The sequence below is a fragment of the Sprattus sprattus genome, assembly GCF_963457725.1.
Source record: "Sprattus sprattus genome assembly, chromosome: 16".
Lineage (NCBI taxonomy): Eukaryota > Metazoa > Chordata > Actinopteri > Clupeiformes > Clupeidae > Sprattus > Sprattus sprattus.
This window is the reverse complement of record NC_137914.1, coordinates 18,511,248-18,533,562: the sequence shown is the minus strand read 5'-3', so window position 1 is coordinate 18,533,562 and position 22,315 is coordinate 18,511,248. Positions and strand designations below refer to the sequence as shown.

General features: G+C 45.9%; 1 protein-coding gene across 2 annotated transcripts in view; it reads left to right on the top strand.

Moving 5' to 3' along the window:
- Positions 1-555: 555 nt before the first annotated feature.
- rerea (arginine-glutamic acid dipeptide (RE) repeats a) overlaps positions 556-22,315 on the top strand; it is a 162,359-nt gene continuing 140,599 nt past the window's right edge. For both annotated transcript variants that reach the window (XM_080854244.1, XM_080854243.1), the window contains exon 1: positions 556-620. The gene's annotated coding sequence lies outside the window, so the exon portion shown is untranslated. The remainder of the gene's footprint in view (positions 621-22,315) is intronic.

Sequence of the window (22,315 nt, the reverse complement as noted above, 5' to 3'; positions counted from 1 at the left end):
AGTATTTTCAAAGAGAGCTTATTGCTTTCATTACCATTCACAACAGGTTCACATATTTGATCTATACAAATAGCAAGGATGAGATTGTCCTTCGTGTGACAAATGCATAATATTGCTTCGTTCCTCTAAAACAAGCTGAACCTAAAATACCTCTTGAATAAAATCATGTTGCTCTAAAGACTATTTGCCGAAACAAACGATGGGCTCTCCATCTAAGCACTATCTCTTTTAAATCACAAAATGATCAACCTCATTGGCTGGTATCGTTTCGTATTCACCAGCCTATCCTAGCGCTCTACACTGGAAAGTGGGCTGATCTCTCTTCTTTTACACTATTCCCCCTGCAGGAAAGAGGCTTCACACAGGGGGTTTCTTTCTGACAGAGGAAGGAGAGAACACTATCCCTACACTGATCCTTATTCACACTATGCTCACCATAAATATTTATGAATGTTTCACGAATTAAGGAGCGCGGTCTGTTAGCTACGTTTATAAAACACATAAGTGGCACAGACCTCCCCGTTAGCGGCACTTCATTATTCGCTACCTGCCTCTGTTTTTTGTTTGTTGTTGCAGTCAGACCTCAAACAAATCACTGATGTTGTAGAACAAGATTGAAGGTAAGTTGCGAGATTTAAGGTTACCAAATTTGATGTTTGGCTGGATGGCTGGCGTTGATATATGTCCAGGAGCTCTAAAATAAAAAAACGCTGTCTTGTTTCAATTACCTCAGTATATCAATCAGTCGCTAATGGAAGAGAAACGGCCTTGAATAGCAATTAGCTACATACCGTGATTATGTGGACAAATCAAGAGTACTATTGTTAGAAGGCAATGCTTTCCTTTCGGATTTGGGGACAAGTTAATGCTCATTTTGGTTACTCGGTTTCCATGTTGAAATGAAGGTGTAGATATCACCAGTGGTTCTACTAACAGTAACATATAACATCGGTAAGCTAGTTGATTGCGTGACTTTGATGGCTAGCTAATCAACTTGATTGCTAACATTAGCCAGCGACGCCTCATTGTATTGTTGTGTGTCTTCAACGAGTGCGCACGCTGACTCAATCAATTGGCTACTTTGCTGGAAAGTCACCCTGGTTTGAAATCACAGTGGCCATGCCACAGGTTAACCTTGCCAATCACATGGTGATCTTAACACAGGATTAGTTAGTGTCCACCAATGCCATTGCTGATAAGTTAGCTACACTGATATCCTAGCCAGCAGACACCCGGTATTCAGGAAAACCCCATTACCCCTTAATATAGGTCTTTAATTTCTTGTTAGCAAGCTAAGCACATTAGCAGCTGGATTAATTAACCTGTCTTTGTTTGACCATATGTGACTGGTTGCTCCAGGGAAAGTAGCATTGGGTTGTTCTGTATGCATGAACCTGTCATTCATTGTGGTGAGTAGGCTATAATACACGAGTCTCTTGGCTAAGTGAGTTGCCAGTTATTGTGTCAACCCTCTTAAGCTATGCTAACTTTGCTAGCCAAGTAGCCCAAAGCTAGCCAATGCTAGAGGTTTGTTGTCAAGACATCTGCCAGGTAGTAAGCTCGTAATGAGGAACTGATTGAGTTTTCTCTGTTTCTGATCAGCTTGTGTATGCTATGTCTTGCTATGTCTTTAAACTGAACAGACAACAGCTAAGCCAAAAAGGAGATTACTTGTTAGAAACATTGACACATGATACATTGTCCTCGTGTCTGCAGCTAGGTAGCTAACGTTAGCTAGTCAAGAGTTGTAAACTAACGTCATCTGGGCTTGATGTGCTCAGGATGATTTCACCTCATTTGCTCGAATGAACTTGATACCATTCACATGTATTGAAGCCATTTTTTCCAACCAGGAGACATTTTTAACACAACCCTTAATTGACAAACAAACGAGCATAACATTTAAGTTGGATAGCATAGTTACACAAGTTGGTAGATGTCTTCCTGAAAAAACTTTGCTGACCACGTTCAAGAAACAGATCAAGTGAAATGTAATATATTGGAGTTACATCTACATATCGAATTTTTGAAATAAAAGTTACAAATGTACATGCAATTTAAACATAAAAAACTTTTGAGATTTCTTACATCCCAATTCCATAAAACTGTTGTTGATAGGACATTTTAGAACAGAGCCTTATGCGCCTCTCCATTCTCAGTATTAGTTATGCCCACACAGTGTTATGTGAAGTTACATTCTCTGTTAATTAGAGGGGGACCCTGGTTTACAGCTCAGTTCACAATGTCTTTTTTTTCTTAAGATAGAAAAAGGTTGAAGGTTGTCCATGAAGTCATTCTAATTGTTTCATTGTGTCCTGGCACTCTCTGCCAGTGTTGTATAAACACATTGGTGAAGCCACCTGCTGCAGGCTTGAACTTTGACCAAATGGACCTTTCAGCAGCTTGTGATGGTAGCATTCCCTAAGACTGTGCATGTGTGTGTGGTGGCCAGTGTCTATATTCAGTTGCTTAGTGACCTCAGTCTTGAACTAGTCAGTCATTGTTCTGCGGTGTCTGCATTAGTTGCTCATCACACGTCTGGTCAAAGCCACAAGTTAGCGGTTTCATCAGTTACGCCCATGGTTACGCCTCATGCATCCTGTTTGCTACTTCACTGAGCTGCAATGAAATCAGACAAGGAGAAGCTAAACTTTGACAGGCACCATTGAGGGACCTGCTATCTGGCTCTGCAGATTTGGTTTAACAACTGAAATTCAGAGTCACTGTGATAAACAGTGACTACAGATAACGTGTACCACTGCTGGAACCTCAAAACAATATTTGACACTCAAATATTCAGAGTTTAGCCTCAAATGTATTTCTCAAATGTTTGAGCATATGCCACATTTTACGTCAGGCATTAGCCTTTGTGTAACTATAAACATAGTAGCATATAGACATTGAGCTAGTCAGCAGAAAGCAAAATGAGCACTAGCACAGGAGATTAGGGAAGGCAAAGAAAAACAGTTTTATGGTGTGTTTCCCTGTCGTCCTCTTTGGGACCATTATGATGAATCATTTGTTTAGGGACTGTGCATAAATCTCTCTGCCTGTTTCCTGAAGCACTTTCTAGCCACCTTTTTTTTCTGCCCTGGGTGAACCAACTCTGTATGAAAAAGCAGCAGGCTCTTTGCCGATGCTATAGAAACATAGTCAGGCGTCTAATCTTCCGCTCTGTTGAGTGAGACAGATAGAGACAGGGAGCGGGAGTCAAACACGGTAGCCACCATCTATTAGTAATCATTCTTCCCTAGCCAGAGGGCATGAAAACACTCTCAAGGGTATTGCTGAGGGAAGTGTGTGTGTGTCTGTGTCTGCGTGTTTGTGTGTGTCTGCTTACTGTGGAGTGCAATCCATGTCACTAGCAGCACTTAACCCTTTCAAAACGGAGATATTACTTACAGTATCTTGTAAGCAGCCTTGAAGCGTACATCATAAACCTTTTGCTTTGCTTGTTGCCTTCTGTGCCGTCTCTTGCTTCTGCCCCCACCTGATCCCTGCTTGGCAGCATGCCTCTTTCAGTGGCATCACATTTGACAGCAACAAATGACTTTTACACTAGAACACACTGTCAACTGTGTGTGTTTGGCTATTCTTCAATCATCTAGTTTTCCCGTTGGTCACAGACTCGAATACTCACAGATAGCCCTATGAAGCGGCGCTTTATCTAACCAGGCAGATATCTTGAAGTTCAGGACTGATTGTTGTTTCACTAAGTGGTCTGCAACTCTCCCCTTGCACAGTGCTGCCCCTGTCTGTCCTTTGTGTACATAAACAGCTGTTTTCTCAGATGGGCGAGCGGACAAAGTCTTGTTTGCATTTCTAAATTGAAATTTTGGCTTTCACTGCCTGGGCTTTGTGCTCTGAAGCCCCCCCCCCCCCTCAGGACGGAAGATGCTGAGTTGGAGTGGACGGGTGCAGCCCTTACAGTGGGACAACAGGGGTATTCTGGTTAGTGTAGTTAGCATCAAGTGAATCTGTCGAAGGAAGGAGATTGTGTGTGTTCTTCTATATGTGTGTTATTGAAGCGACCCAAGAGGGCAATTTGGAGCAGCAGCCGCTGGGAAGGGGGGTGAAGAGGCGAGTGCCAGAGCTGTAAATAATGTGCAGCAAATGGAGGACAAGGGCTAGGCTGTGTTGGCACCACCTGAGGGTGTGTGTGTGTGTGTTTTTTTTTTGAGGAAGGGTGTCCCATGTGGAGGCTGGCAAAGCTCTCTTTGCCTTGGCTCGAGAGCTGATTTGTCAGAAGTTATCCTCCTGAGAAGGGACAGTCAGTTGTGGTTTTCCCTCAAAACTGTTCTCGTCACATGAGCACTGTGAAGCATTGAGACAAAGACCTTTCCTTCCAGCATATCTCTTGCATCACGGCCCTGTCCCTGTGAGAAATGAGCTATATTATATTATAAGTATTTAATCAGCGAAAGAGAAGCCGATTTTCTCAGTTTGTTCCTCAGCTAAGTTCTTTGGCCTAGTGAACATTCAAATACTACTGCTGCTGCTGTTTTTCACTGGTCATCCAGTAAGCTTTGCTGTAGTTGGTGGAAGAATGAAATGGCTTATAGACTGAAGATTGAGAGGTGACCTAGTGAATCATATGGATGTGCGTTCCTTGTGAACCTCTTCACACGCAGCAGCCGGAAAGCCTTTGGTGATTACCTGTCAAATTAGATCACAACTGTCTGGCTTATCGTCTCCAGTGATTCTTTCCATGCACACGGGTTGGTCGTTCATTCCCCCCTTCTCTTCCTCTCTCTCTCTCTCTCTCTGTCTCTCTCTCTCTCTCTCTCTCTCTCTCTCTCTCTCTCTCTCTCTCAGTCTCTCAATTTTTCTCTGTCATGAATTCGCTCAGAGAGCCATTTTCATTTCCATTTCATCCGCTGGTGCAGAGATGGAATGGCCAGGACAGAGTAAGCGTGTTTCCTTAAAGAAGTCTTGATGGGCCATTCAAGTGCCATGTACTCATTAAATTTAACAATCTGTCAACACGCGCTGACAGCGAGCAACAACAAGCCAGCAGCACTTTCATTCTTTTCAGAAGATGTTTTTCCCCCTCGTCTTCTCTTCTCCCCCACCCCCCTCACATGCAATTTTTTTCTCTCTTTACAAGTGCCAGAAACAAGGGTAATTGGCTGTAGCCGTGCCTGGTTGGTGTGTTGTTTTAAGGTATTAGGCTGACACGTAGGCCACGCTGGCAGGAATGAGACAGGGCCCCCACCCCAATCTTAACCCCCCCCCCCCCCCCCCCATCCCCAAAGACAGGCTTATCATATCTTGACTGAGCAGAGATTGTGGTGATGGCTTTGTGTTTCCTGACAGTTTGTCTCTTGAGTTGCACGTACCCACCTCCTGAACAGAAGGTTCCCGCTAAGGCGCGCTAACGTCATGTTGCATCTGCTAGCTTCATCGAGAGATGGATAGGCAGCTGAGTGCTCAGTCTCTGCAGTGAGAGCTGTGGTGAATTTTTTTTTGGCTAGTGCTGTATTTTTTTTTTTTTGGCTAGTGTTGTGTGTATGTTAAGTGACTGTCTGCTTAATGCATACTGTGCAGCTATCGGCAGAAGTAGTTATCTGTGACTGTTTTGGATATTTTAGTTGCTTTGTACACATTCATTTAGACCTCATTATCACCCATCATTGCATTTCTGGTGTTTGAGGAGTGAAGCGATATGTAGTCGGCTAGCAGCCGAATGTGGTGTTTTGTTGACTGAAAGCTCTTTGTCTCGGAGTGTGTTTTCCATCTGTGCCTTGTTGAAGTCTCGTCTGAAACCAAGGTGACCGAGCTCACAGCAGTTTCTCTCCGTTCTCTTAGTCTGACAAGTCACTAACGGAATGTATATCTTTTACATAATTCATTTGTTTGTAAAATAAATGACCAAAACCCAGGCAGGGTCTAGTGTGGAGCCGCACTGGTAACCACTTGGTGCACGTGAGTGAGTGAGTGAGTGAGTGTACGAGGCCAGGCATTGTGAAAAAGCCGCTGTGTATCCCTCTTGCCAGCCGTGGCCTCCTAGCGCATAAGAGCCTTATGAGAGACTTATGAGAACCCTCTTCCTAGATTGCTCCAAGATGTTTGTCCCAGATCAGACAGAGGTTTACTTTGGGAGTCATCCTGCAGGGGGAGGGGGGGATTGGTAATTTTAAAGCAAAACCAAAGCAGATGTGGGGAAATGAAAGTACCACAGGATAACTGGGGTGTAGCTCCGAGAGGACGCAGAGAAGGGGTGGAAACGAGTGGGGGAAAAAACTATTAACAAAACGGGTGTTTTTTAATTTGTTGTTGTTGTGAGAAGGGCTAGCATGTGGGACTGCACTTAAAGTGGCTGTGTATGTGGGAGAGACTTGTGGGTCTGTCGTTGGAGTGAGTGGAAAATGAAATGGATAGTTATGAGCGGGTATAAAACCAAACTGTGTGTGTGTGTGAGAGTGACAGAGACACACGTTTGTGTGTGACATTTGTGTACGCGTAGGAGTGTATGAGTGTGCGCCGGCAGAAAAAGAGACATAGTCAACCTATTAGGTAAGACATTGCCTCATGTAGTGACACGGCATGATGGTGATCATGGCACAGAAATGTGCACACTCGTACACACATTCACACACCACATAAGCAAACACACACAACTCAAACAAACACACACATGCCAATGTTTTATTGCTTGCCTCCCGCGGCTGCCTGGAGCTGCTTATGTAGTGACTCCTGTAATATTGCACCATCCTTAGATAATGCCTCTCGTTTTCCCAGGGCTAGGCACACAGCGAGGGGAGGGAGCATGCTGGAGTCGCAGCCCTGCGTGGGTCATTTGTAAGTGCATTAGTCTAAGGAGGGAGGGAGAGGGAGGGATGGAGGGAGGGAGGGAGAGATGGGGAGATGGGGGGCAAGCGAGAGCTTGACAGGGAGCGGAGAGGTGGAGCTGGGATGATGCATTAAGCTAAGCAGGAGGCACTCGGGAGTGTTTCTCTTACATCAGATACGTTTACGAGTCAAATGGAGGTTTGTCAGCAGCTGCTGGTCGTTGCCTTTGTTTCTATGTTTTTCTCAAGCATGATGAGGGGCTTCAACGGCTTGCTGATGTTTAAATTTATGATAATGTAGCTGGAACAAAAAAGCCCCTTAGAGCAGATATTGTGTTTTTTGGAACCAGCCTTCAGAATTCCTTCTTCAAAGATAGATTGCTAGAAGACACAACCTTGAGATCTGCCATTTTGTTTTGGAACTAGCTGTACCCCATAAAGGACCGAATGCTACGGTTTTGATTTTCCTTTCAAGCCGCCAGGACTGACGGTGAAGTGACAATCAATACCCAATCAGTGATCAGGTCCAGCTCCACTTCCGTGGTAAGCCGCCATATCGGGAGGTGTACACAATCGATCCGCCACGCAGGGGCCCGGATCAATAATGATAATAAAAAAAAGACGTCCGCTCAATTAAGTCAAGCAAAAGGTCACGCTAACGTTTACTACCCTTGAAATGATCACAACGGTAATCCTAGTCATCACTGGCGAATGATGTTTTAATGAAGCACATCGGCATTAACATTATTACACTGTGTAATCTTTTTGTGTGTGTGTGTGTGTGTGTGTGTGTGTGTGTGTGTCTGTGTGTGAGAATTTTCATTGCCAGTGGGGGTGTAGCATTGTAAGTGTGTAGCTCTAGGAGAACCTGTGGGGGTTGGCTGCGTGTGATGACTGCTGAAGGGTACAGGCTCGGGTCCAGTGTGCACATAAAGCCAAGCTTTGTACAGGCACGGGCTATAAAACGGGCTGGACAGTCCTCCCAGATGACTGTGTGTTAGGACTGCAGTCATGGGGAGGGAGGAGAAGGGAAGGAGGAAACAGGGGCGTTTTTTTTTTTTTTTTTTTTTTTTAAACCCCTTCTCCATGTGTTGTGAGTGAGGAGGGCCAGTGAGGGTGCCTCCTGACTGATGTTTTAATGAGGAAACGTGCGCGAATCTGAGTGGTGAGGTGTGTGTGTGTGTGTGTGTGTGTGTGAGTGCGCGGGTGAAGGCAGATGACCTTCCTGACACCCTGTGTTCTCTAATCAGTGCTGACTCGTCACGGGAGCCCAGCACTGGGACGTGCTCTCTTTTTTTTTTCTCTCACTCTCTCCCTTCTTCTCCTTCCCTTATCCACTGTCTGTTAAGCTGTATCTCCATCTCGCCCCTCTCTTTTTTTCCTTTATTACCCTTTCCCTCTCTTCTCTCTTTCTCCCTCTCTCTCTCTACACCCTCTCCCTCTCTCCCTTCCTCCATTTTGCCCTTGCTTGCCCTTGTGGATAGGCCTCCAGCCCTTTTGGAGAGCGTGACCAAGGAGGCAGCTCGCCTCTCCCGCTGTTTCCTCTCATCCGCCTCCTCCACTGTGATATGATGATATGAGGCTGATGGCGGGGGTGCCTGATTGGTTTGATTTTCTGTTGCAGTCGCTTGCACTTCTCTTTTAATGCTGCTCCTCCTGGGGAAGAGAGCTGTCAGAAAGAGAGAGAGAAAAAAAGGGAGATGGAGAGAGAGAGAAAAAAAGGGAGATGGAGAGAGAGAGCGAGAGAGAAAAAAAGGGAGATGGGGAGAGAGAGAGAGAGAGAGAGAGAGAGAGAGAAAGAAAGAAAGAAAAGGAGGGAAAGGAAGGATAAAAGAAAAAGAGCTTGTGAGAGAGTGGAGTAAACAATACACCGCAGCAGTGCCATCTAATGGATCAATTTGTAATAATTAAATCTGTTGCCTCAAGCTGTTGAGCGTTTCTGCACAGCAAAGGTGCTTCCATGTTTTTTTTTCCCTTTCTTTTTCCCTCCTTTTTTTTGAAAAGACTCTCTACAGACGTTCTTGTTGGTGCATTTAACGAACACACTGCAACATAACAAGATATCTGTGGTCATTCACCACGGCAAATAGTACCTTCCTTCTGACTTGGATTCCTTTATGTCCGCCCGCTGGTTCTGAACTGGCCATGTCTGTATTCCCTCTCCTCCTCTCCTGTGTGCCTGTTATTTATGAAGAGCTTTGTCATTTCACGAGTCATCATCAGCTGGCATCACTGGCCCAGGCTCTCTCCTGTGTGCTGTCACACGGAGGAGCAAACGCACCATAAAAAGGAGATGAAGGCTTGGAGGCACTTATTCTCCTCGTCCTTTGGCTGCCAGAGGTGAAGGCTGTCGCTGAAAAGCTAATTCACAGCCCTCTCTGCTGCCGGCGGTGGAGATGATGTTATTCTCTTGCCCAAAAATGGCCTGATACCAAGCCATTTTCGGGGTCCACTGCCGCATAAAAGGGGAAAGTATGGACCAAACAGGCAAAGAGCTGCACTTCAATTTCAACCCGCTGAAATGTTTGCCCTCGCTTATACGTAGCCGCCACCCACCGGGGTAATTGAAGATGGAGCCCGTCACTGTCTTTTCTCTCATGCGCAAATGGCATACATTTTCTTTTTTCTTCTCCCTCTCTCCTTCTCTCCTTTCCTTTTATAAAGGATACACTTACCGTACCAGGTGCTGAATATGTTGTGAGAGTTGCCTGATGAAAGAAACATTAACTGGCCAGCTGAGACGACAGAAATGCAATAAAGTCTAAGTCAACGCCACTATTGATTTTATTCAAATGGCAAAGGCATTGGCCTTCGGTAATAAGCACAATTGAACTGCTGGGTGCGAGACGGCCTCTGCCACAGTTTCCCCTCTCGCCTTTTTCTTCTCCAACCAAAGCTTCTCCTGAAGCCTGCCTTTGTATTAAGCCATTCTCCTGCTATGACAACCAGATAATAACCAGTCCATCTGGAAAGGCTGTGAGGTTGAACATGCTTCCCCCCCCTGACCCCTCTGAGGAATGGAAGCATATCTGGACAGTAAAGCGTAAAGCGGTGTGATGAGAGTAAGCAGGGTGCGATTTGTCCAAAAACCAGAGGGGGGGATGTTTTTTTTTTTTTTTTTATCATGAAAAAAAAAAACAAGCAATACATAGGCCTAATTCTCTTTATGCATCATATATGTCTATGATATGATAATCGCTGCTAGACGCTCAATTCTTGTGCTCCCTCTCATTCACGTTGAAATACTGAAACCGAAATTGAAACTGAAACGCAACTGTTTTGGACAGAACTCGCTAATTCAGTGAACAAATAGGCTATTTTCATATTCATTGTACAGTAAGGAAAGCCAGCGAGTTCTGAGAATGCCGACAGTTCGGGTAAGGTGAACGTTAGTGTCAGCAATGTAAGCAAGTGTAAGAAAACGCTGTCACAACCTGTCTGTTTTTCTTTGTTTTTTTAATAATTGAGGGTTATCCCCCCAATGTATGAAATTCATCCAGCTGAGGTGGGGATGTAAAAACCAGAGGGGGGGTAAATCCCCCCCATCCCCCCCGGCAAATCGCACCCTGAGAGTAAGTACAAGTGTGGATATGTTTTTCAGGCCACCACAGATTTGTGCAGCGATTATTGGAGAATATGTTCTAGATTATATAATATAATATAATAATATGTTAGATTCTAGACACACAAGGGGCCCTCTTTACAGTGTTTGAGATTTCTTGGAATCGACTTTAGGTGAGTTATGCCATTGGTCATGTCCCTTGCTAGGATACAGTAGGAGTCTTGACTGCATCCTCATAGCTGTTTTAGCAAAGGAGCATTTACAACAGCACTTTATTCCAGTCTTGAACTGAGACAACTTAATTCTGTTATTATGTCTTGGCAGGGTTTTTGGTTGTTACCCTCAAGGATGTTGACAGCTTGGTCATTGTATTGCGCCGCATCACATTAGAGCCACGGTTATCCTCTCCCTGGCGATGCCTCTGTGAAGCTGCTCTCATTTCCTGCCTCCTCTGGCGAGCGATCCTTTAGTCTGTCAGACGTCCCGGCACATCGATGCACTCACCCTGTGAAATGGCCATTATTTAAAGACCAGAGTGAATCTGCTTCGTAGCTATGAAAGGAAAGAAATCCCCCTGCAGAATGATGTGAACACAGTCAGATTGCCTGCAGAATGATATGAACAATCAGATTGTTTCCCCTTATGTTGTTTGTTGACAACATGAATCAGTTGTTTGCCCAGCTACAGACGCGCAGTGCAGTGCCTCCATTTGAGAAATGGTTCTTCTTATTTTGTGAAGATTTCCTCAAAAGAGGCATGGTGAAGTGGAGGCTCGAGATGATGAGTGATCACGCGTGCTCTGTCTGATGGTCTCTTGTGATTACAGGAATTGATGCTTTTTTTTTTGCAGCACTAAATCTGCATGATGTGTGGTGATGGTGGTGAAGATGGATGGACGGAGGGGAGGGGAGGTGGGTGGGTGGTGGATGAGGGTAGTCTTTGCTGGTGGTATGGGGTGTGTGTGTGTGTGGAGGGGTGTAAGCAGAGCTGATAGACTGCGAAAGAAAAGGCAATCAAGCTCCCCCATTTCCTGTCTCCCTCACAGGAGAAAAAAAAGCAACGAAGCAGCTGAAATACTAATTAAGTACCACGGCGAGGAGCCTGACTACGGTGTTTTCTCTCTCTTTCCTTCCTTTTCTCTCTCTATCTCCCCCCCCCCTCTCTCTGCACGTTGCTCTGATGAAGACTCTGCACTGTCTCCCCTCTGCTTCCTCATCTTTCTTCCCTGTCCTCACTCTTTCCCAGTAGTCGCTTCTTCCTTCCTACCTTCCCTCCTTTTTTCCCCCCTCCATCCCTCCCGTCTTCTTTCTGTCCATCTCTTCCAAAACAAACGCGCGTTTTCCCTCGAGTGAGGGGTTGGCATGGAGCGAGACCTGCCGGTGGCTCCACGAGACGCTTTTTCGACGGGAGGTGACTGGCGGTGAGAAGCGGCGAATCGGTGAGCTGGGGAAACGGCCTTTATGATGGCTATCAGTGCTTATGTAGAGTGCTGTGTGTTCACCCCCCTTCTGCTGTCGGAAGGAGGAAGGGAGGAGGAGAGCAAAGCAGAGTGGGGGAGGCTCGGCATTGATCTCTCCATTGATTTGTAACATCACTGTTTTTGAAGCTGTCGCTTCCCTCTTTTGTTATCTGAAGTGTGATTTGCAGCCCCCTCCCCTCCCCCCCCCTCCTCCAATCACAGCGTTGCCATCTCGCGATTGTTTTGAAGGCTCTCTGTTTTTCAAAAGCAAAGGTTAATTATGTTCTCGTTAACGCGCCGTCTTTTCCCTCGTTTAAAGTCATTAGCGGGTAGAGAGGCTTGCGTGTGGGATTGGGGGCTTGGGCGATGCCGTCACGTTTCATTGCTGCACGCTTTTGTTTTGTCGTTTTTCTTCTTTGAAACCAGATACACTTTTCTCTTTCTTGTGCTCTCTCTTTATTTGTCTTTGTCTTTATGTCTGACTTTTTTTTTTTTTTATCTCCCTGGCTTTTCTTGTCTCTCTTCACCTCTCTCTCTTTTGCACTTGTTACAATTTCTCTTTGACGGTCTTTATTTCTCCTTCTCCTCTCTTTCTTTCTGTCCATCTGTAATATTGTTTTATCTGTCTTCTGAGGCTGTGAGCTCCTGTGACTATCCTACAGCTCAGTTCTACTTAATGGAAGAGAGTGAAGTACATCTGGGGATTGACAGACAGACAGTCGGAGAGAGAAGGGGGTCAGAGAGAGAGACAGAGACCGAAGTCTTTTTTTTATACAGAGATCCCACTATAATGCTGCTAAGAAGACCCCTCATTATGCCTCCTTTGCTTGTTCAGACTGTGCCAAACAGAGGTGGCATAATGCTGCCTAAAGGTACTTTTAGACAGAATGCAGGCTTTCTGGAAGCAGAGGGAACTGAGTCTAATGTGGTGTATAACAAGTGTGTCGAAATGCCGAAATGTGTACAAATACTCTAAGCATTCCGGTGTTGCTTTCGAAACAAAAGTGGCGGGTGAACTGAGCGTTGCGATGCTTTTGCTAGCTGTGCACATTTCTACCACTCTTTAAAAGTTTCTGTGCATCCTGTGCAACATGTTGATGCATACAAGGGCAGACTTGTTTCTGTGCGGTCAGAAATATGTTGGAGTAGAAATTGAAGATGCCCGTGGACCTCAGATGCTGAAGAGGAGTCATTTTCATTCGTCATGAAACACAACTTCGTTTTGGAACTTGTAGTCACACCTAAGCGCAAGACAACAAACTGACGACAGACGCTGGAACCTTTGCCGTTGCTTTGTGGTGCTATGCTACCCCATGTGAAATATAGATCCATTAGTTGTATTTTTGGTGTCGGTGTCGCCACTCTATGTGTGTTGGTACTGCGGCATTCAAGACATTTAAACTGGCAATTCGCTGGCCTGCCGTAGGGTGCACGTCTTCAGGACACCATGGACAGAAATCCCAGTGCATATAATCAGAGACCCATGCTTATACCCTCAGGAACTGGCTGATGAAGGGTTTCACCAACCACCATACACTCGGTCAACGGCAGCAAAGCTTTAACTACCGCTTGAGCTTGGCAAGAATGGTGGTAGAAGATGCTTTTGGGCGTCTCGAAGGTCGCAGGAGGTGCCTGGCCAAGCAACATGATATTTCTACCGCTTTTTATCAGACGGTGTTGCTGTCTGTTGTGTTCAACTACACAATACATGCGAGATGAAGAAAAGAACACTCCAGAGCAGAACGACCCAATCTCCCGGAGCCTGACTCAGTGACTTATCGGGATGCACCACCACACAGTCACCAAGCTATCCGTCTGAGCAATTATGTCCATTCTGTACGTTTTGCTGCCCTGTATTATTTGTAAAGTTGGTAATGACAGATTCAAGCATGATTGTGAATGAATAAAAAGACACTTAAGGGATCAATTAAAGGTGTTTTTATTGTCTTACAAAGTGACGTGCAAAGACATGTAAATACATTCTAAATCAATTTTCATATTGTGCTTAGGAAAACTTGAAATAATTAGGGAGGACAAATTAAAACCATCAATAACTATTTGCAACAAACATTATTTACCAGTGCAGATAACAAAAGAGCAGTGCCAATGAGCATGTGCAGCCGTGTAAGGCAAAACAAGGTGTGGATAACAATCAGTCAGGCTGCTGGAGGAAGGAGGGGGAAGGTGGGTCAAATGTGCTGTCTGTGTGGGGAGACTGTTATTGTTGTGCGGTGGTGGTGAATAATGGTGTGTTTGGAGTGCAGGAGCGCGGCACAGTCCTGTGGGAACTGGTATGCGTGAAATAGGGTCCTGCAGAGGTGAGGCTGGACTCTACATCTTGTGCTGAATATCTCGAACATGCTGCTCTACCCGCGTCTGCGCCTCGCTCCTCAGCTGCTCCTTGTGAGCTGTTTGTCTTTGAACACAAAAAAGGCGATCCTTCTCTTCTTCGAGGTCTATAGCCAGCATCAGGTCCTTTATCTCTTTGGTCACCACCTTGGCTTCAGTCAATTTCCACCTTTACTGCGGGGGCAGGTATTCTAGAGAACAATAGAACACAAGCGACATCAGGTGACTGCTCTTTACGTGCAAACACTCGTTATTAAAAAAAATATATAAATTGTGGAAATAGCACGTTGATTACGTATAAAATATGTTTTCACCTGGTAATTTACCATGAGGTGCAGATTCGCTATTCTATTGCCACCATATGTGTAAAAGCCGAGGGAGACGCGGGAACCGTTTCAGCGGGAGCGGGCTCCTCCATGTTGTTCAGTAGAGCTCCATGGTTAGGAGAGTGGCTGGGTCCCCAAATACAGTGGCACAGGTCAAAATATTGCCTTTCCAATATCATTGGCCATTCATACCATAATGGTCCTCAACCTGATGGACCTTGTGTTAGCTCTTCAGTTGGCTCGTCACCTACGCCTTGCCTCGAGCATTGGCGCGCTCTTGACGCCATTTTGCCAGCCTTTCTTATAATGGTCCATTCTTTACCGTCCCTTTTATATGGTGGTTGATTTCAGCCTGTGTACGGAGCTCCCAAACCACGCTGTCTCCCCAATTGTCATTCAACATGTTCATCAATACGGTCTTGATTCTTCGGAAAAGCTGCAAACTGTTTCTTCACAGATTTTGAAATCCCATGGTTGACAGGTGGCACACATAATACGTCATCAAAACGTCACACCCCCTGTTACGCCATGCCGGCTGTGACATACCTCCACTACCTTCTACACAGAACGGATTTGTGGAATGAAGGCACAATATTCCCGCCTTGAACAGGCTGTATAAAAAGCCTCAAAAAGAGGCAGGAATGAGGTGAAAACTGTGTCCCTCGATTCCGCCTTGCCTTCAGGGCTACCCCCTCTCCCCATGACAAGTTAGCAGACACCTGGAGCTGACATCTCCACAGACTCGCTCGTAGCTGACCTGAGTGTAGCCCCTTCCTCTGACACACTCATGCATAGACACACTCACTGAAAGACACATGGGAGCACATACTGACATGCGGGCGCACACACACACACTCACTCACACTCACAGACACTCACTCAGTTTTGCCGTCACACACACACTCGTAGTCCTCAAGCCATCTCTTCCTGTCTACCTTTTTATGGCAGACTTCAAGTTAACGTGGAGCTATCTTTGTGCGCGGTGTTTGAACCCCCCACCCCTCCTTTCCTGCTGCTGTTCATTGACTGCCATGTTGAATTGTGCAAATACAATTTTCATAAATGTTTTGTTTTTGTAATATTCAGTTAAAGGTCGGGCAAGGCAAATTTCTATCGGAAGATGTTTGGGCTGCTCATAGACTCATGATTTAATTACACACGTTGCTGTGTGCTTTTGCCAAGCTGCTTGGCAAATTGATTTGCAGTCTTGCTGACGGCTAGCAGCAGATGGAGAGATGTTAGTGATAATACATCAGGCTTATTTGAGTCATGTTTTTTTTTCTTCTTCTCTTTTTCCTTTTTTCCCTCTGATCTTGTCATGTACCCATGTGTGAACTTTCAGAATAGGTTGTTGTTGATGTAATACCAGGGGTGAGGTGATGGGGGGGAGATGAGCCAGGAAACGGGTTGTTGGCGGCAGCTGAGCTCGGAGATGTAATCGACCAGCTCCAGTGGGGGTGTGTGGAAGCCGACCGTAGCTGTGGAGGAGCTGAGCGGATGCTCGTGGTGGATGAGGCTCAGATTTCGATCTAGGTGAATGGCACCATATGACTAGTGTTCTATGTGGAGCAAACGACAGAAGGATAGGGACGAGGGAATCCATTTCTTAGTCCATCACCACATATGAGTTATCGCAGAGACCATTGGAAACAGTCTCTCTCTCTCTCTCGCCCTTCACACCTCTCACTCATAATTTTCCCCGCTTTGTCTTTCCTCTGTAGCTGTGGAAACAACAAAACTATAAGGAGGGAGGGGGGGGGGGGATTTCTTTCCATGTTTCTTTTTTATTTATTTTTTTAATTTTAGGACTAAAGCTCTTTTCCCCTCCGACTTTACCTTTTATGCCTTGGGAAGCTCGTCTGCCATGTAAATGACGGGTGGCGATAAGGATGATGAAAGGGAGCAATAAAGCCTAATTTATACTTCTGCATCCCTCTCCGTCCTCGAAAAAAAAATGGGCGGGCGGGGGCAGGCGGTTGATTCAGAAAAAATTGAACGTACTGGTCGGGCTTACATACTACTCCGACGGCTATGCGTCCTAAAGCCTATTCAACCTATTCAACGCCAGACCGCTGGGTGGGGTAACTACTGTTTGTCGAGCCCGTAGCTACCACATAACCTCTTTATTGGAAGTCATTCATTGTTTTTCCTCCTAACTGTCACTGACATGACACGGATGCTGCTTCAAGACCTGTCGGGCAGGTGCAGTCACATGGGCCTTGGAGACATGTAGCACAGTCAATACTAAATGTCTAATGCTATATATTCACTTGAGTAGGCAAATGTATCTCCATCGTGGTGGTCATTTTTTTGTGAGAAACATTGCGATTTATAACAAAACGATATGCTTATCTTACATACAATACAGAAACTATTATAAAACGATCCAATAAAATGAATACGTTCTTATTTTCTTTGGTATTTTTGTCACATTCATACTGCAATGATCGCTGGGTAACCTTTGAATAACTACAACGCTATGACAATGCACTCATTGGCCACGAGACGGTTGCCCTTGTCAAAAAGTGGTAACGTGAATGTGTCACTATGAAACAAAGCATGCACACTTCGAACAAAATTACCCCCCAAACTCTGAGGACAGGGCCAGAAAAATAAACCCACGGTATTCATCATACATCATACATCATGCAGTGTTATAGTTATATCAGACACACAGCAAGAACATGCATACCTCAACATACAGTTGTGGGACTGCGATTTCAACCATGAATATATTGGAAAAACACATACATTAGCACACTTACTAATGATCATCTGCCAGGCTCTCACACACGAAAAGTTAATTCCAAAACTCTCGAATTTAAGACAGAGTGGACTGACAAGTAGGCTATGCATTTGTGCTGCTTGTGGGCAGGACAAAACCGATGTGTTTAATCTGCAACGAGACGGTTGCCCTTGTCAAAAGTGTTAGCGTGAAACGTCACTATAAAACAAAGCATGCACACTTCGAACAGAAATACCCGTAGAACTATGAAGTAAGGGGCAGAAAATTAAACCCACTGCAGTCTTCATACAAATCCACATGCAGTGTTATAGTTATATCAGAAACACAACAAGAGAACTAACAGACAATGGTTGATGGTGGAGCTGCTGGACTAGTTTGAGTTATAAGCAGAGGACGTGCTTGTAGCGATTTGAGCGACAACTACAACAACAACAGAACAGGAGACAGGTGGTACGTACGTTTACTAGATTTTCCGCTAAATCAAGCGTTAGCGTATTCACAATAACTCTCAAAAGTGTGCTGCTAATAAGTACAACGTTGTCGTGCCGATTATGCTCTCACACGCCACCCTCATTGAGGCAAAAGTAATGTTTGACTCAAATGTCTTTCACTGCCGTTTTATGTAAAGTCAGTCATTCTAAATAGGTTCTACACATACATGAAATACATTTCCTATTTAATAGATGCAAAGTAATTATGCTGCCAGCATTACTCCGTAGCAAATTACGTTAGATGTCAGTTGAAGCTGGTTGGAGAAGGCACTTTCAACACCGAGCCACCAGCCAAGAGACCAACAGTGGTCGGGAGAAATGTACTTTTCGAGGGTTTATATAAAATACGGTAGCCTAATGCTGCATGCTGTGCAGCTTTGTAGTTTACCAAAGTCGTACTAAAACATTTTGACAGAAAACAGGAAATGTGAGGTCCTGACATGTGTGATTCCGGAAATGATGTCGTAAACTGGCCAATCACAGCCAAGGGGGTCTCCGACTCTCTCCGTCTCTTTAAGAAAAGTTAGAAAAAAGCGTTTGTCTCCGACCAGCTCTCCGACGGCTCTCCGACGGGTCGGATGGGCGGCAACACCTGGGTGAAGGTGTTACCAAGGCGTGCCAAGGCGTGCCAAAGTGTCCCTCTACGACCAAATCGGAGAGAATCGTAGAAGTATAAAAATGCCTTAAGGCTGACCTTTCACTGGGGCTGAGTTGCTGAGACGGAGAGAGAGAGGGAGGGAGGGAGGGAGAAAGAGAAAGAGAGGGCGGATGAGCCGTTATATGACCAGGAAAAGTGTGTGGGTGTGTGTGAGGGAGCACTGGGGAGAGAGAGAGGGCATGATATGACAGGCGAGCCTTAATTGCATCGGACAGTGGAGATGAGAAACAATAATGTGCCACCAGCCAGCCAGAAGCCTCCGCTCAGACCACGTTTGGAACGCATGCCGCTCTATTCATCAAACGCTCGCTCGTTCATCTACACTCAGTCCCCTCTCACTCCTATCTGCTCAGACTAGAATCTCTCTCTCACACACACACACACACACACACACTCTCCCACCCTCCCAGCCACAGGCGTACACATGTTTATGCTCCTCGAAACACACACGCAGACACTCATCTACTCCCATCAACACACAAACACACACACACACACACACACACATCATTCCCGGTGTTGACTGGCTGTGTGTCTAAATAGGACCCACTCTGAGTACAATTGAGAGGGTGATGGCGTGGTGAGCAGTGTGCCGTTTGTGGACCGCCGGGTGTTTGGATGCGTGGAGCCCCTAGCGGCCCTGCGCAGCGCCGTCTGATTTGACTTGGTAATGTGACTGCCAGCACTGATGAGCCTGCAGGGTCCCGTCTGGACCAGCCGCCAGCCCAGAGATGCCACCGCCGCCACCAACATCGTCGCTAAACTAGCCTTCCACCATAAACACACACACACACACACACACACTCAGGTCTGTCCAGGGGCTCAGTCAATGAAGAAAGACAGCATGAACTGAAGGAGAGGGGGATGGATAGAGAGAGAAGAGTTGAGAAAGGGATATAGCTGTCAGGCAATGATGGCTGCAGATTCCTCATCCGTTTACTCCTGAAGGACCCAGGAGAATGGGAGGATGTTAGAGATTGGAGAGGCGTCGTGTTTTGGCAGTCCCTAGATTTCTCCTGCAGAAGCCAGATTAAGTACATCTTGATTAGCCTGCTCTCTGGGTGGTGGTGGTGGGGGGGGTTTGGGAGATTGAATAATAGAAAGTGTCTCATTGTGGGGAGCGTTGGGAGGAGAGATTATTGAATGTAGGCAGAGGACATAAAAGAGGAGCTAAGAGCAGTGTGCAGATAAGGGACCTGAGCTATTCATTACTGCTCTGGGTTTCCAAGAATTCATGTATTAGTATTTTTTTTTTATTGTTGCCATTGTAGCCTCCTCATCCATCTTTTAAACCAAGTCTAAAACAAACACACACACACACACACACACACACACACACACACACACACATACACACACACATTCTTACATTGCCCTCATAAAGACAGTGGGGCAAGAGGACACTGGCCCTGAATCAAGATAATTAACTTAAAGATTAGCTGCAGTCAATTCCCAACACTTCACTTCATAAGGCATTCCCCTCCTGCTTTAACAGTAGACTTGCAAAAAGGATGGAACGCGCGCACACAAGCAAGCACAAGCGCTTGGCAAGGGCATCTGGTCTTGTGTCGTGGCGGAGGATACAGTGGCAATTAATATGAATGGCCTTTAAAAGCAACACGCCCCCAAACGTGGCAATGGCCCTGTCTGGGCAAGAGCGAGTAATAAAGCGGCGGATGGATAAGGATCAATACAGGATATGACAAATCCTGATGTGCTGCTGGAGACGGGGGGGGGGGGGGGGGGATATGGAAGGAGAGGAGAGGAGATGGAGAGATGAAGGAAAATGGCAGCCACAGCAAGAGGAGGAGAGTGGAGGAGGAGGCGTTGGATACAACAGCTGCAGTGGCCATTGGTGAATGGCTGTTTATTTAGTGCTTTGGCAGTGATGCTTGACCTCTTCATTCAAGCCATGCCTCGACCTTTAAACGTGCAACCCCCACCACCACCATGTAACATGCACACATGCTTACACACACACACACGCACACACGCACACACACACGCACACACACACACACACACGCACACACACACACACACGCATCCATCCCTATCATAGAAAATCTGTTGCCAGTGTATTGTCTACATCAATTTGTGTGTGTGTGTGTGTGTGTGTGGGTGGTCACACTGCTGTGCTGGTGGACGCTGGTGAAGAGGCTCCTCTTCTCCTCTCTGCTCCCTTCATGCTCTGCCAGCCCCAGGAGTGGATTGTCTCAAATTAGTATGCATTAGGTGCTTATTGCAGAGCGCTTAATTATGCAAGATTGCACTAAACTGGCCATGTTATGATTAGCCAGTTTTCCTTGAATCTGAGACAAACACACACACACACAGGCACGCACACACACAGGCACGCACGCACACACATGCAGGCACGCACGCACGCACACACACGCATGCACACACGCAGGCACGCACGCACGCACGCATTACATACAGACAAATACACCAATGTCAACCTTAATCTCCTCATTTCCTCTGAGAAGGGAGGGCATATTGTGTGTGTGTGTGTGTGTGTGTGTGTGTGTGTGTGTGTGTGTGTGTGTGTGTGTGTGTGTGTGTGTGTGTGTGTGTGTGTGGTGGGATGGAGAAATTGGAGGTAGAGGAGGGAGTGAGAAAGGGAGTCTAAAAGAGAGCTGGTAAATCATCAGGCATTAGATGGGCATAGTCTTTTGTGTATAATAGTTCTCACTGGTGAAGGTGTGTGTGTGTGTGTGTGTGTGTGTTTTTTCTTTGTCTCTTTTTCATTTAAGACCCTCAGATGTGTTTTGTTCTGCCAGACTAAAATGGAGTGTTTTCCTTTGTGTCCCCCGTGTTTGTACAGAGCTGCTTTCTGCTTTCATCCCCAGGAAGGTTTCTCTCTCTCTCTCTCTCTCTCTCTCTCTCTCTCTCTCTCTCTCTCTCTCTCTCTTTCTCTTCTCTTCTCTTCTCTTCTCTTGTCTGTCTCTATCGCTCTGTCTTTCATTTTCTGTCTCTTTCGCTTTTTTCACTTTTCTCTCCTTCTCTCAAATTCTGACTTGCAATCCCTCTCTCACTGTTTTCATCTTGGGTAGAGCTGGGTAGTATGTATGGTACGGTGCGGTGCAGTGCAGGCTCCCTGGAGGAGCCCATTATACAGGAGAGATATCAAACCATGAATCATTAACGCCTGCCTTGCACAGCGCGGCAGCTTGCATTTTTAATGAGGGATTATTGCATTTCATAAACAGAGCTTTCAAAAATTAAAATAATATTGATCCATCCACCCCCCACCTCTTCACACTTGCCTCCCTCCTCTCCTCTCTCTCTCTCTCTCTCTTCTCTCTCTCTCTCTCATCTCTCTCTCTCTCTCTCTCTCTCTCTCTTCTCTCTCTCTCTCTCATTCTTTTTTTCTCATTCTCTCTCTCTCTCTCGCATTCTGTCTCTCATTCTGTCTCTTTCTCGCCACCCTCCAGTCCCTCCCCATCTGAACCAAAGGCACCAGCAGTAGCCCATTAGTATGAAGGTCTCATCATTATCAGCATTAAGCTTTCCCTTCCTCTAACTGTGATTCGGTTTGGTTGAAAGCCATAATTCATTTAGCTCTAGCTAGCTAGCGTCTGCCACACCCACTGATTACGTGCAAAGGCTCCATTCACGGCACTCTTAAGGTTTCTGCGGATATTGAGGCAGGCTTTGGGTTATTATTTTTTCGGCAATGAGGCATTAATCTCCATTTTGAAAGCTGTTTGTCTCTGGCGCAGCCCACCCCCCTTCCACGTTTAGGTGGCGTGTGTGTGTGTGTGTGTGTGTGTGTGTGTGTGTGTGTGTGTGCGTGCGCGCATGTGCGTGCATATGCATGGTGTGTGTGTTTAAGGAGAGAGAGAAAGAGAGGGCCAGGGTTAATGTGCTGGAAAGCAGTGATTTAGGTCAATGTCGTGTCTACATCTGTCACAGTGAGCGAGTGGTGTA